The 14,698-nt window shown below is 44.0% G+C and overlaps 1 pseudogene; it reads left to right on the plus strand.

Moving 5' to 3' along the window:
- The first annotated feature begins 501 nt into the window (after positions 1-501).
- Positions 502-14,698, plus strand: part of LOC147703695 (forkhead box protein F2 pseudogene) — a 49,622-nt pseudogene continuing 35,425 nt past the window's right edge.

Raw genomic sequence — 14,698 nt, forward strand, 5'->3', positions numbered from 1 at the left:
TTCAGGTTCTCCGTTCTCTTCCTCCGCTCTAGTCGCAATCTCCTGCCACGATCTGCCGACGGCGTCTGTTCTCCCACTTCCGTCTTTTCTGTCCGTAGCCGGCGGAGTGGAGGCGGGACTTCCGGGGTCAGGCGGTTGTGCTTCCGGTTCTTGGTTTCTCCGGGTTGGTTCCTGCAACACAGAGAGGGGAGGGGTTCTCGTTGTCAGGGACGCTGTTGTCGACGGATCCGCCAGGATAGGTGAGTGTCTGAGTGGCGGTAGCCCTGGTGGATTACGTAACGGGGTCCCCGGGGTCAGCTCCTGAGGGGCCATTTCACAGTGATACCCTCACATACGGTGACACCATCTACTTACACTATGTATGTAACACAGCTCTGCAGCCTCACCTTTGCTCTGTGTCTATTTAAACTTATTTCAGTAGTGAATGCAAAAATTCAAAGCACATTTCATATGTTTATTTCAGTGACTTTGAGAAAAGCCGAGAACTGTGAGTGACAAACCATGGGGGAGAAGGTGAAGAGAAAAGAGCAGAAATAGCAGCAGGTGGAGGACAGGGTGCAGGCAGAGGGAGAGGGATGGTGCAGACAGAGAGGGAGGTGGTGCAGACAGAGAGTGAGATGGTGCAGGTGGAGGATAGATGGTGCAGGGCTGCAGGCATAGGGAGAGATGATGCAGGCAGAGGGGAGATAGTGCAGAGAGAGGATGACATGGTTTAGGCAGAGACACAGATGGTACAGGCAGAGAGAGAGATGGTACACACAGAGGGTGAAATGGTGCAGCAGAGAGGAGTGGAGCAAACAGAAGGAGAAATGTTACATGCAGAGGGGAGATGGAGCACATAAAGGGAGAGATGGTGCAAACAAACAGGAAGATGGTACAAACAGAGAATGAGATGCTACAGGCAGAGAGAGAGAGAGATGATGCACGCAGAGGGAAAGGTAGTGCAGGCATACAGTCATATTGCAGGCAGAGGGGGAGATGGTGCAGGCAGTGGAAGAGATGGTGCATGCAGAGGGGAGATAGTGTGGACCAAATGAGAGATGATGCAGGCAGAGGGGAGATGGTGCATACATAAACTGTGAAGATTATGGAAAAAGGTGCAACTATAAATCCTTAATTTACACAGATGCTCAGTGTGATTCTAGACAAATTATTTAAAACCATACATTTCAAAAAAACACATTTCCCACACTAAAACGTTTAAGTGGCTCAACACATTACATGTATATGAAAACTACATTTCAGTAGACAATCCTGAATCCTTTTTCAAATACATTTCAAATTTGCTGCATTATATTTTTGCCAACATTACAAGCAAAAGGGAGACACAATAAAACAAGAAACAGGCCCAAGGGGCTTGTAAATCTACCTAAGACTGTATGCAGCAGCAGTCTATGTATTCTGGCTGAGGAATTCTTAACAGGGAGGTATGATAAGAGACAGTGCATTAACAGGTCAGAGAAGCCAATATGAAAAGAATGGAGACTATTTAGAAACAAAGGCGACAATAGGGACAGAGAGACACTAAGAGTACAGAAAGGACTATGACACCAAGCAGGACTATAAGGAAAGACAAGTAAAAATAAAGAAAGGGAGAAAATATCACAAGAGAACAGACAGTATAAGCAGGGAGAGGTAGACTGTCAGGAAAAACGGCGGAGATTATGGAAAAAGGTGCAACTATAAATCCTTAATTTACACAGATGCTCAGTGTGATTCTAGACAAATTATTTAGAACCATACATTTCAACAAAACACATTTCCCACACTAAAACGTTTAAGTGACTCAACACATTACATGTATATGGACACTACATTTCAGTAGACAATCCTGACTCATTTTTCAAATACATTTCAAATTTGCTGCATTATATTTTTGCCAACATTACAAGCAAAACCGAGACACAATAAAACAAGAAACAGGCCCAAGGGGCTTGTAAATCTACCTAAGACTGTATGCAGCAGTCTATGTATTCTGGCTGAGGAATTCTTAACAGGGAGGTATGATGAGAGACGGTGCATTAAAAGGTCAGAGAAGGCAGTATAAAAAGAATGGAGACTATTAAGAAACAAAGGAGACAATAAGGACAGAGAGACACTAAGAGTACAGAAAGGACTATGACAACAAGCAGCACTATAAATAAAGACAAGTAAAAAATAAAGAAAGAGAAAAAATATCACAAGAGAACAGACAGTATAAGCAGAGACAGGTAGACTGTCAGGAAAAACGGCAGAGATTATAGAAAAAGGTGCAACTATAAATCCTTAATTTACACGGATGCTCAGTGTGATTCTAGTCAAATTATTTAATACCATACATTTTACCAAAGCACATTTACCAAACTAAAACATTTAACTGTCTGCACACATTTTACATTTTTTAGTACTGCACTTTACTGCAAAAACCTGACTCACTAACCACATTAATTTACCAAATGATTTTATCACAATACTTATTCAAATACAGTCAAACTCAAAATACAATTCTACAAACTTTTCAAGATTAAACACATTACTTTTGCTAAAAATAAAAGGCACTATATACATTCCCTTACAACTTTTAAACTCACCTCTCAAACTGATTGGTAAATTAAGAAGAATGCCACTCACACAGCAGATAGCCTTATACAGAACCTCTCTGCTCTAGTGCTTGCAGCAGAACCAAATAAATGGCACATTTTCCCTCTTAATTTACACATATATACATATTACTAACAAATCAAATTCCTTCACACAATAATTGAAAACCAAAGACATATTTCTATTGGTTCAATAATTCAAACCTTGCCAACTGACATAACTTTCCACCCTTCCCCCAACTGTAAACTGTCACCAGAGATCAAAAGTTCACCACTCTATAAAACACTGCTTCTTAACATATTTAGACTCTACATAAGTACTTACTTATAAGTACCAATAAAAAGAAAAGCTCTAGTTAGAACCAACCAGCACATAAACACATAGGGCCAGATGTAGGAAGGCAAAGACCGGTTGGTAACGGCCGATTTCGGCCGTTACCGACCGGTATTTGGAATTTGGGATGTAGGGGCATGTTAAAATACAGATTCTGTAATTTTACAGAATCTGTAATTTTACAGATTCTGTAAAATACCGATTCGGTAAAATACCGATTCGGTAAAATTACAGAATCTGTATTTTGACATGTAGGTAGCACTGTAATCAGTGCTACAGGGGTTTAAGAATTCGTTATTTACCACCAACTAGAAGTGCATCCATGCACAATTGAGGGGTGCAACAGGGTGTCAAAGTGACACCCTGCCACCCTTCTGTTTCCTCCAATTACCGAATCGGTATTTACCGATTCGGTAATTGACATTCATTCCTATGGGCCTCCAGGCCCCTGATCGATACCCATACCGATTCGGTAATTACCGAATCATACCGATTCGGTAATTAAATCGGTAAAATTACCTACATCCCGATTGCCAGGTCTTAAACACCGAACACAATTTTTTTTATTTAAAGGAAGCCCCGGGTGGCGGTTCCCGGGGCTGCGGGGGGGGGGGGCAAACAGACCCCCGCAAACATATATCCCCGGGGATTATAAAAAATTAGTAATAGAGGCTATTTTTTTTACAATTGATTTACCGTACGCGTACAGTGCAAATTACGTAAGTCGTCACTGAAGCGTACAAAACTACAAAAAAAATTAAAAACTTGAACATTGGGAATCATTGTAAAACCCCCTAACTAACCCAAAACCCAAGGAAGTCAGGAACTCTTATAGCAAACAGCAAACATTTCCTGTCAATCTAGACATTCAATCCACACACATATAGAAATAAATTACAAATCACATTTATTCACACATTAAATTAAAATGAAACACACTTTAAAATTGCTTGAACTTTTGAACCCTTTCCAACTGACAACACTTTCAACCCTTCCCCCATTCCACATTCTGCCAGTTACCATAGAAACACTTCAGGGAACACCTAAGTGACAACACAGGTGAAAAGTTCATCATACATTGTTGCAAATCAAAACAGCAAGTGTGCTTGACTTGTCTATATACCAGTTTATCCTAAGTAATGTTCTTTTCTATCACTTTTTCTTAACCAACAAATAACAGGCTTCTAAAAAACAGAAAACTGCACCTTACTTTTTTAGCTAGTAACATTTCAAACAACCATTCTCTTCTTTGCTTTTTTCAAAACTCCACTTATCCACCATTTTAGAAAAAAAAAACTTCAAACTGCCCTTTCATTTACAGAGTCCATTTGAGTGCATCAAGATCTCTCTTCAAGATGCTTACAGTGTGGATTGTGGGACACAGCTATATTTTCTGGAGTGAAAGGTATGCACATCAGAAAGAAATTCACAAAGACTTAGGTTTACCAAATGTGGACATTAAATGGATTGGACAAAGAGGTTTAAAGTGGCATCAATTGATGCCATTGGTAAAATCCTTTATGCATCTCCAACACCCTGACCTCATAATTGTGCACTGTGGTGGCAATGACCTAGGCACTTTGACTGGGGTAGGACTGGAAATGTTTATGAAGGACACCTTTACAAAACTGATGTCACTTTTCCCTCAAACTGCCTTTGTCTATTTTAATATATGGCTAAGGCAGAAATGGAACTGGTCCAATCAATTTTGTCCACAAATCGAGAAAGCTAGGAAGCATGTGAATAAATCTGTTTCTGCTTTTCTCAGAGACTATAGAATGGGGTCCATTTACCATAACAATCTGCGCTTCAATATGCATGACATCTATAGGAGAGATGCTGTACATTTTACAGATGAGGGGAACAGAGTCTTCCTCTTGAACCTTAGACTCTGCATCGGTACTTACTTGTAGGTACTTAAATCTCCCAATAAACACAAGGGCTCTTTTTAGAGCCACCAAACATCTAAACACATACACTTCATAAATATCTAAAAATATTTTACTTTTTCTTGAATAGGTAAGCTTACGGGACGACTTATGAACTTTGCACCGTACGTCGTACGTAATATGCACCGTACGCGCACGGTAAATCTATCGTAAAAAAAAAATAGCGTCTATTACAAATTGTTTATAATCCCCGGGGACCCCATCCCCCGGGGGTAATAAAAAACATTGGAGACCGTGGGGGGAGACCAAATGCCCCCACGGTCCCAGCCGGCTCCCCACGTCCTTTGGTAGCCGGTATTGCTTTTCGCCATAGAGACAAGCTAACATGCTGGTCTCCCTGACGAAAAGCAGTTTGCTGTGGTAGGGTGGGAGCCGCAAGGCTATGCCCTACCACAGCAAACAGCAGTGTCCCGGGATTGGGCACCCCGGGACACTGCAGGAGCCGGCCCTGGGGGGTGGTGGTCCCCAGGGCCATCAAGGACTTCAGGAGGGGGGGCGCGCGGCACCCCTCCCAACAACAACAAGGCCCCGGGGACCACCACCCCCTATATTAAATATTACAGCCCCGGGGAGGTGGCGGTCCCCGGGGCATGTGGGGGGGGTTGAGCCCCCCCACAATTTTTTTTTAAAATAAAAAAATGAAGCCCCGGGGGGTGGTGGTACCCGGGGCTGCGGGGGGGGCTCTATGCCTCCCTGCAATCACAATTACTTTGCCCCGGGGGTGGCGGTTCTCGGGGCAGTGTGGGGGCGATTGGGACCCCCCACAATTTTTAAATCATTTTGCCCCCGGGATTTGGTCCCCCGGGGGCTAAGTTTAAAAAAAGCAGACCAAGGTTTTTTTTTTTTCACGGGTTTCTCTTACCGTACGCGGACCCCGCGATTAAAAAAAATAAATAAACATTTTAGGGGCCCTGGGGGTCCTTGTGGGACCCCCTGAGCAGGCCTAGGGGGTCAGCGTGTTTCTACCCTGCCCCCTTTTTGCGTTTTCCACGTTTGTTTCTCTGCTTAATTGTGATTGGTTCTACTGAGGCACAAGATGGCTGCCAACACTTCCTGGTTTGGAGTGTTGACAGCCAATTAGCATTCAGCTCGTGCTCGGGAAGGTACAGAGTACAGTAAGCTTACAGTAAGCTCCTATAGATATACTTATCATTTTACACCATTTAACAAAAAGGGTAATCTGTGAACCAAACTCTACCTTTTTGCCAAATTTGGTGTAATTCCGTTCAGCCGTTCGGGTTGTAGCCCTGGCTAAAGGTCCTATGGAAAATTGCATGGGGAAAACACGTTTTGGGACCCCCCTTTTTTACTCGGCCCCCGCTGCACGAATTACCCCCAAACTTTCAGGGAAGGAGTGGGGCGGAGCAGGCCATTTCCTTGGAGAAATTCGCGAAGATTCGTCTACCGGCACCAAAGTTATTCCAAATAGAATGTTGCGGATTTCCTATGGAAACTAGGTTTGAACTATAACTACCTACTGGCAGTCGCCAGTAGGTTATATATATATATATATGTATATATATATATATATATATATATATATATATATATATATATATATATATATATATATATATATATATATATATATATATATATATATATATATATATATATATTCAATGAAAAAACCATTGGTTTTAGGCCATATATAGTTAGGGATTTGCATTTACAAAACCTTATTTTACTCGCATAAAACCATTGAAATTCCATATATAGTTAGATGCGCTAACTATATATCGCGCACCCGCAATCCACTGCTGATGATGTCACATATTACATCATTCATGACATGGTCAGTGACATCACTGATGACATCACTGATCACAACATCCAGTGACTGTATGTTTCTGTAAAGTTAAAATATGTCTTACATATTGAAGAATGAGTGGATGTATAAATGTCTGGATGAAGGATTTAGTAGGTGCATGACTGATTGTATGAGGGAGTGATTAAATGTGTCTCACTGAGTGCATGGGTTAGTGATTAAACTGTATTAATTTGTGCATCATTATATCTGTTGTTCTATGAAGTGCTGCATGTGTTAATCAGTAGCTATATGAGTAACTATATGGGTTATTGATTGGTTGCCTAAGTATTTCTATGGGAGAGTAAGTGTGTGTGTGGGGGTGGCTGGGAGGTGTGTGACTCTGTGCATAGATGTGTGAGCAGTTGATTCACTAGATGTATGGTTTCAAAAGTGCATGTGGAAACAGCTGTATGGGCGGTTGACTGTGTGCATGAGTGTATTGGTGAGTGAATGGATATCTCAGTGCTACATGTCAAAGTAAGTACATATGTAAAACACACTCCATGTGAGAGTTGACATATATAAATAACTGTGCATTAGAGCCAGTGAATGTGTGAGTGGCTGTATGGATCATTGTGAACTTTTATTAGGGATTATATAAGAGAGTAAATATGTGTTAGAATGTTTCAATAAGTAAGGTGTGTATAACTGTATAGTTGAGGAATTGGAGGTGTGATTGATTCTTTGCATGACTGTCTAGGTGTATGAGTAACTCCATGGATGAGTGACAATCTGTGAGTGTCTGTTTTCACTGAGTGTATCTAAGGATATATCAGAGTCTGTAGAGGTTCATCGTATTAACACATGAATGATGTCATCTGTGATGTTGTCAGTGATGTCATTTGAGTTGTCATCAGTGATGTCATCAGTGATGTCATTTGAGATGTCATCAGTGATGTCATTTGAGTTGTCATCAGTGATGTCATCAGTGATGTCACTGACCATGTCATGAATGATGTAATATGTGACATCATCAGCAGTGGATTGCGGGTGCGCGATATATAGTTAGCGCATCTAACTATATATGGAATTTCAATGGTTTTATGCGAGTAAAATAAGGTTTTGTAAATGCAAATCCCTAACTATATATGGCCTAAAACCAATGGTTTTTTCATTGAATTTTCAAGGTTTTGTAAATGCAAATTCCTAACTATATATCCACTATAACCTATGGTTTTTTCTGTGAATTTCATTGGTTTTTTAATAGCAAATATGAAAAGCTTTAAAATGTCAAGTACGTGATAGATAAAAACATTTTCGTATTTATGCACGCTGATGTGCTTTGAACGCTGCCCCCCCCCTCCCCTCTTTTCTCTTAGTAGTACTCTCTCTTTGCAGATAGTGAACGGTAGTTAACGCAGGCCTTTGCCCCCGTTGTAATCCGTCGTGCCTGCTTGTCTCTCCATTTGATTGATTGTTATCCAAGCATTTACTGTTTTAGAATTGGTTCTCTTTGGATCATTCTCTATTTACAAACAAGCACAAAGTCGCAATACTCTGTTTAGTCTTTGCAGATAGTGAAAAATCGTGTAAAAAAATAAAAGTAATCGAGCAAAATCAGTAGGCCACTAATTGGATCTGTTTTTGACCTCGCTAAAATAGAAATATTAGGAACAACCCTTCATGAGAAATACGAAAATATTGAGATGAACTGAGCTCCACACCATGAGGGCTGCAAGACAGCTCGACTCCGTCACCCACCCCGCCCAAAATAACGACAAACCCTATGCAAATATTAAAAATATAGACAACACACCAGCAAAGAAACAGGGTAAAACATTTTATTAAATAACTATTTACATAACTATTTTATACTTTTTATTGCCCGATCCGGCTAGCTCAATCGATCGAGCATGAAACTCATGCACTCTGATAGCAAGCGTTGCTACTGATGCTATGCAGACCAAAACTGGTTTTCAGTTTGTACATTTTTCTAGATTTTTCAATCCAAGGTTGGTTGACTTTGTAGAACGATGGCTTCAGATTTTCAACATACGGTGTGGTGGCGCGGACTGGGAGGGGGCGCTTCGCTCCTGCCCCCTCCCCAAGTAAGATTTTCATACGTGAAAGTACGTTAATGGTTTTGGTCCCTGAGTTGCTTCAATGTCACTGCCATTCTCAAATGGCATAAGTTCTGGATGTTGGGTGCCATAGTTAAGAGTTCTGAGCAGTGCTTGTAACACTGTCTGAAGCTTATTTCCACCTACTGCAGCTTCACTATTCTCAAAGTAAGTGAGTGTCGTTTGTGGACCTGACTGCATTAGAAAACAATGTGATATGTTACCTTCCTAAACAGCTTGACGGAGGCCCCTGAGGGGCGGTGTGATGGCCATGGACTCGGAGAAGACGCTTGGCTCCGACACCCTCCCCAAGTCTTATAGCACTGGTGTAGCCTGAGATCGCCCCCGACATAGGCGGCCGGCTCCCGGGGTCCGGCGGAACTTTTTGCCTTTTGATGACTCTTCAATTCTGGACCTTGTCCCACAATCCGTTTGACCTGAAGACACGCTGTAGTGGGGCGCCCCTTTACCGTTTCAGTTGCCATTCCGCCCGCTTTTGCTACACTGTGCCTCTTCCGCCATTCAGCTGTTTACCGCCCGCTCTTGCGACTACAGCGTCTCGCTCATCATGTAGTTGAGTTGCTCCCGCTCTTGCGGTGCAGCGATAGGCGGCTGCCACAGGACTCTCAAAATGGCGGCCGGCTCTTCGGTTTTGGGCCTGGTCCACTAAAATGGCCCTGGGACACCTTTGAACTCGGACGCTTGCCTGATAGGGCTTGGGCTCCATTCTCGAAAAGCGTCCCCTCAGCCGTGAAGATTCTACAAAAGTCTTGGGGGCCTCCGACTCCCGCAGGCTTCTGGTGGGGAGCGGCTGCCATGATTGCTCGTGGAATGGCCACGACGGAGCTACGAGATGGTAGTGCTCTCATGCTGACGCCAGCTTTAGTCTGAAACATCCAGAAACACTGTAGACTACCAATTCGATCAGTTCCGGTAGCGCCCCAACATGACCCGGAAGAGAAGAACTTGCCCTCCCCTCTTTGACTGATGGTTCTTGTTGCCTGTCCCCTCTGTTGTCATTTAACAGAACTTTTTGGACTGCTGAAAGGGGTTGTGTTCCGAACGCTGGTTGGTGGAGACATTTTGACTATATTCTTGACCTACGTTGTCGCGTAATGCGTTATATGACACGCCGCGTTAGCGCACCCGGAAGTGATCCGAGGCGCGGCGCGCAGCGCGTAACGTAAGCATAACAGGTCATGTGACTTGTTAATAAAACTTTTCATTGGTTCATTTTACTTTTGTTATTTTAATGATGAAAAGCTTGGTCATATGACCTAAAAATTACGCTTTTTATTGTTTTCGAACATTATTTTTTTTTAAACATATGTTATAATATTCCAGGCTAATGTACTTTCCCGGAAAATTTACAACTGTCCTGCAAGTAAAATATATTCCTTTTTCGAGAAAAAGGGCGTTTCTTCCTTCCATGACGGAGCCGTTGAGTAAAAGAGATTCGGCCTGCTGTCTTAGTCGCCGATACGCCTGATTATCAGATTCTTATCGATCACTTTATGTTGCAGAAATGAAAAACACAACTGCCCTTGACCATTTATCTTTACTGCGTTCCTACATATTATACCTTTTATCCGTCATGTAATTGGACTGCTTTATTTCACTTGCCTTTTACTGATTCGAAAACAGTGACTAAAAGTAAAAACTTTACCAATGTAAATACTACTACCGTGTTTTGTTTTAAAAACCTTTATTGTGAAAATGTCAGTATACAAATACGGGCCTATAACCACGTGGGCCGGCCACGGAGCAAACTGAAATCGTATATGATGAGGAGACATTTACACTGTAGAGGAACGTAACGAGCGGGCCATTAGGTTGCAAGAACAAAGGTGTCTAACAGTTGCGGAATCGGTGGACGTACATTTTGTAATTAAAATACGACAGGGCCACTTACAATAACATTTTCTAGATATACATTTGCGGGCAAGGAGTTACGAGTCCCATTTAACCGGCGCCATTTTGGGCGAGGCCGGGCAGGTCCAAGATATAGTCAAAATGTCTCCACCAACCATCGGCCAGACCAGAACCCCTTTCGGCCCTTTATGCTACAAGATGGTGTCTTCCATTCAGAAAATATTGTTGGCAGCATTTTGAAAGGAAACAGAAACAGCCGTTCTCCTAGTGAGTTTCACATTGTTACATTTAGGAAGAATGTTGAAGAGTAGTATGTGGAAAATCTGAAGCCATTTTTCTACAAACTCTCAATCAGACTTGGATGGAAAAAAAAATCCTGAAGAATGTACAAACTGAAAACCAATTTTTGTCTGTATAGCATCAACAGCAACGCTTGAGTCAGCTTTGTGTCAAGCCGCCATTTTCATTCAATCAATAGCGTCCCCCTGCACACATTCAGGGACCTGGTCGTGTCTTCAGATGAAACGGATTGTAGGAAAAGAAGCAGAAAGGAAAAGGAAAAAAGTTCCGCCGGACCTCGGGAGCCGGCTGCCTATGTCATGTGCGACCTTTGGCCACACCAGGGCAATAGTGAAGCTGCAGCAGGTGCAAATAAGCTTCAGACAGTCTTACAAGCACTGCTCAGAACTCTCAACTGAGGCACTCAACGTCCAGGACTTGCCATTCGGATCTTGGCGCCTTGTGCTGGTTCCGACCTATTCACACATCGGTCCACTACTGACATCACCTCATAAGCCAACGGGGTACCCCACGCCGACTTTCGGCGCAGCATTGTAGGATGGCCACACCAGTGCGGCAACTTGCTGGACACAACCTCGGTGCCATCCGGATCTCGGCGCGTTCGACTCACTGTACCGCAAGAGTGACCGGAACTCAGCTGGACACGCCGTCTTTCGGCGCAGCATTGTAGGATGGCCACACCACTGCAGCAATTTGCTGGACACCACCTTGGGCAACAGTGAAGCTGCAGCAGGTGCAAATAAGCTTCAGATAGTCTTACAAGCACTGCTCAGAACTCTCAACTATGGCACTCAACATCCAGGACTTGCCATTCGGATCTTGGCGCCTTGTGCTGGTTCCGACCTATTCACACATCGGTCCACTACTGACATCACCTCATAAGCCAACGGGGCACCCCACGCCGACTTTCGGCACAGCATTGTAGGATGGCCACACCAGTGCGGCAACTTGCTGGACACAACCTCGGTGCCATCCGGATCTCGGCGCGTTCGACTCACTGTACCGCAAGAGTGACCGGAACTCAGCTGGACACGCCGTCTTTCGGCGCAGCATTGTAGGATGGCCACACCAGTGCGGCAATTTGCTGGACACCACCTCGGTGCCATCCGGATCTCAGCGCGTTGTGCTGCCTTCGGCCTATTCGCACATCGGTCCGCTACTGACGCCGCCTCACGTGCCAACGGATTTTCTACGCTTTTTGTAGCCCTATGCCGCATAACAGGTCATGTGACTTGTTTATAAAACTTTTCATTGGTTCATTTTACTTTTGGTTTCCTAAAGATGGAAGGCTTGGTCATATGACCTAAAAATAACACTTTTCATTGGTTTAGAACATTTTTTTTTCCCAAACGATGAAAGCCCCACCTTGTTTCTGGATGTTTCAGACTAAAGCTGGCGTCAGCATGAGAGCACCACCATCTCGTAGCTCCGTCGTGGTCATTCCGCGAGCAATCATGGCAGCCGCTCCCCACCGGAAGCCTGCGGGAGTCGGGGGCCCCCAAGACTTTTGTAGAATCTTCACGGCTGAGGGGACGCTTTTCGAGAATGGAGCCCAAGCCCTAGCAGGCAAGCGTCCGAGTTCCAAGGTGTCCCAGGGCCATTTCAGTGGACCAGGCCCAAAACCGAAGAGCCGTCCGCCATTTTAAGAGTCATGTGGCAGCCGCCTATCGCTGCACTGCAAGAGTGGGAGCAACTCAACTACATGGTGAGCGAGACGCTGTAGCCGCAAGAGCGGACGCAACTCAGCTGGATGGCCGCCACCTGGGGAGGCCCGTTCACGCCGCCTCCCCCACGCCCCCCCCCCTCCGGGCCGCCCCACGCCAATTTTCGGAGCAGCATTGTAGGATACCAAAACCAGTGCGGCAGTTTACTGGACATCACCTGGGTGCCATCAACATCTCAGCGCGTTCTGCTGCCTTGGGACTATTCGCACAACAGACCGCTACTGACGAGGCCTCCCCCCGCCCCACCCGGGACGCCCCACGCCAATTTTCGGAGCAGCATTGTAGGATACCAAAACCAGTGCGGCACCCAGGCGACATCACCTGGGTGCCGTCCAGAACTCAGCACGTTGTGCTGCCTTGGGACTATTCGCACAAAAGACAGCTTCTGACAATTGTTGCTTTTTTGGGTGAAAAATGTTTAAATGTTTTTACAGTTTTTGTTCCGTTCATTATAGTTAAAAGTTAATAAAGTTTTAAAATCTAACTTTGTTGGAGTGCTATATATGTTTAAAAAATCGGGTGAATGGGCCCTTGAATCGGGTTATTGTCATGTGTGGGCTTTGCAAGTGTACTGCTACAAGATCGGACATTTCAAACTCAAATGCACGTTCTTTTTCTTACCTTTCCGAAGCATGGAGCGCAATAGCAGGCAGAGAAAGGGTGATGCACGTGTTGAACACTGCCTGGCCTGGCAAGTTGCTGGCAGTGCCCCCCCCGCCCGCTCCTGAAAGAGGGCACACACACACCGCCGCCCCGAGTACTTCACAAATCTTTAAAAGACCATGCGCTTGTTCATGAGGCTTAAATGGTTTATCACCCCTTCTAGAACCCCTGCATCGACCCTCTGACGTTTCCTGGAAGAATTAGCACGTAACACAATACCAAGCCCTGTCAGCTGAAACCCCCGAGAAATCATGGGGCATATTATCAAGGGGGTTTATTTCCGCTTTTTGGGCTTTAAAAGCCAAAAAAAAAAGAGATAAAATTATCTCCCTATTACCAAGCTGTCGCTAACACCAGTTAGTGACATCTAAAAGGAGATAGCGACCATCTTGGGCCCCGCTTTGCATATCAGTGATATTTATCACTAATGACATGCAAAGTGGGCGTGCCAAGATTGGGACTATTCGCACAAAAGACAGCTTCTGACAATTGTTGCTTTTTTGGGTGAAAAATGTTTAAATGTTTTTACAGTTTTTGTTCCGTTCATTATAGTTAAAAGTTAATAAAGTTTTAAAATCTAACTTTGTTGGAGTGCTATATATGTTTAAATAATCGGGTGAATGGGCCCTTGAATCGGGTTATTGTCATGTGTGGGCTTTGCAAGTGTACTGCTACAAGATCGGACATTTCAAACTCAAATGCACGTTCTTTTTCTTACCTTTCCGAAGCATGGAGCGCAATAGCAGGTAGAGAAAGGGTGATGCACGTGTTGAACACTGCCTGGCCTGGCAAGTTGCTGGCAGTGCCCCCCCCGCCCGCTCCTGAAAGAGGGCACACACACACCGCCGCCCCGAGTACTTCACAAATCTTTAAAAGACCATGCGCTTGTTCATGAGGCTTAAATGGTTTATCACCCCTTCTAGAACCCCTGCATCGACCCTCTGACGTTTCCTGGAAGAATTAGCACGTAACACAATACCAAGCCCTGTCAGCTGAAACCCCCGAGAAATCATGGGGCATATTATCAAGGGGGTTTATTTCCGCTTTTTGGGCTTTAAAAGCCAAAAAAAAAGAGATAAAATTATCTCCCTATTACCAAGCTGTCGCTAACACCAGTTAGTGACATCTAAAAGGAGATAGCGACCATCTTGGGCCCCGCTTTGCATATCAGTGATATTTATCACTAATGACATGCAAAGTGGGCGTGCCAAGATTTTAGCGACTGGAAACAGTCCCTAACCATCGCTATCTCCTATTACCAACTTTTGGAGATATTCGCGCTAAGCGCAAATATCTCCAAAACCTAACACCTGCCCTGAGCAGTTTTAGCCATGTTATCCAATGGGAAGTGGATAACATGGCTAAGAGCATTTGCTGGATAATGCATGAATATCGCTGACTTTTCAA

The sequence above is a fragment of the Lissotriton vulgaris genome, chromosome 7, assembly GCF_964263255.1.
Source record: "Lissotriton vulgaris chromosome 7, aLisVul1.2, whole genome shotgun sequence".
Taxonomy (NCBI): Eukaryota; Metazoa; Chordata; class Amphibia; order Caudata; family Salamandridae; genus Lissotriton; species Lissotriton vulgaris.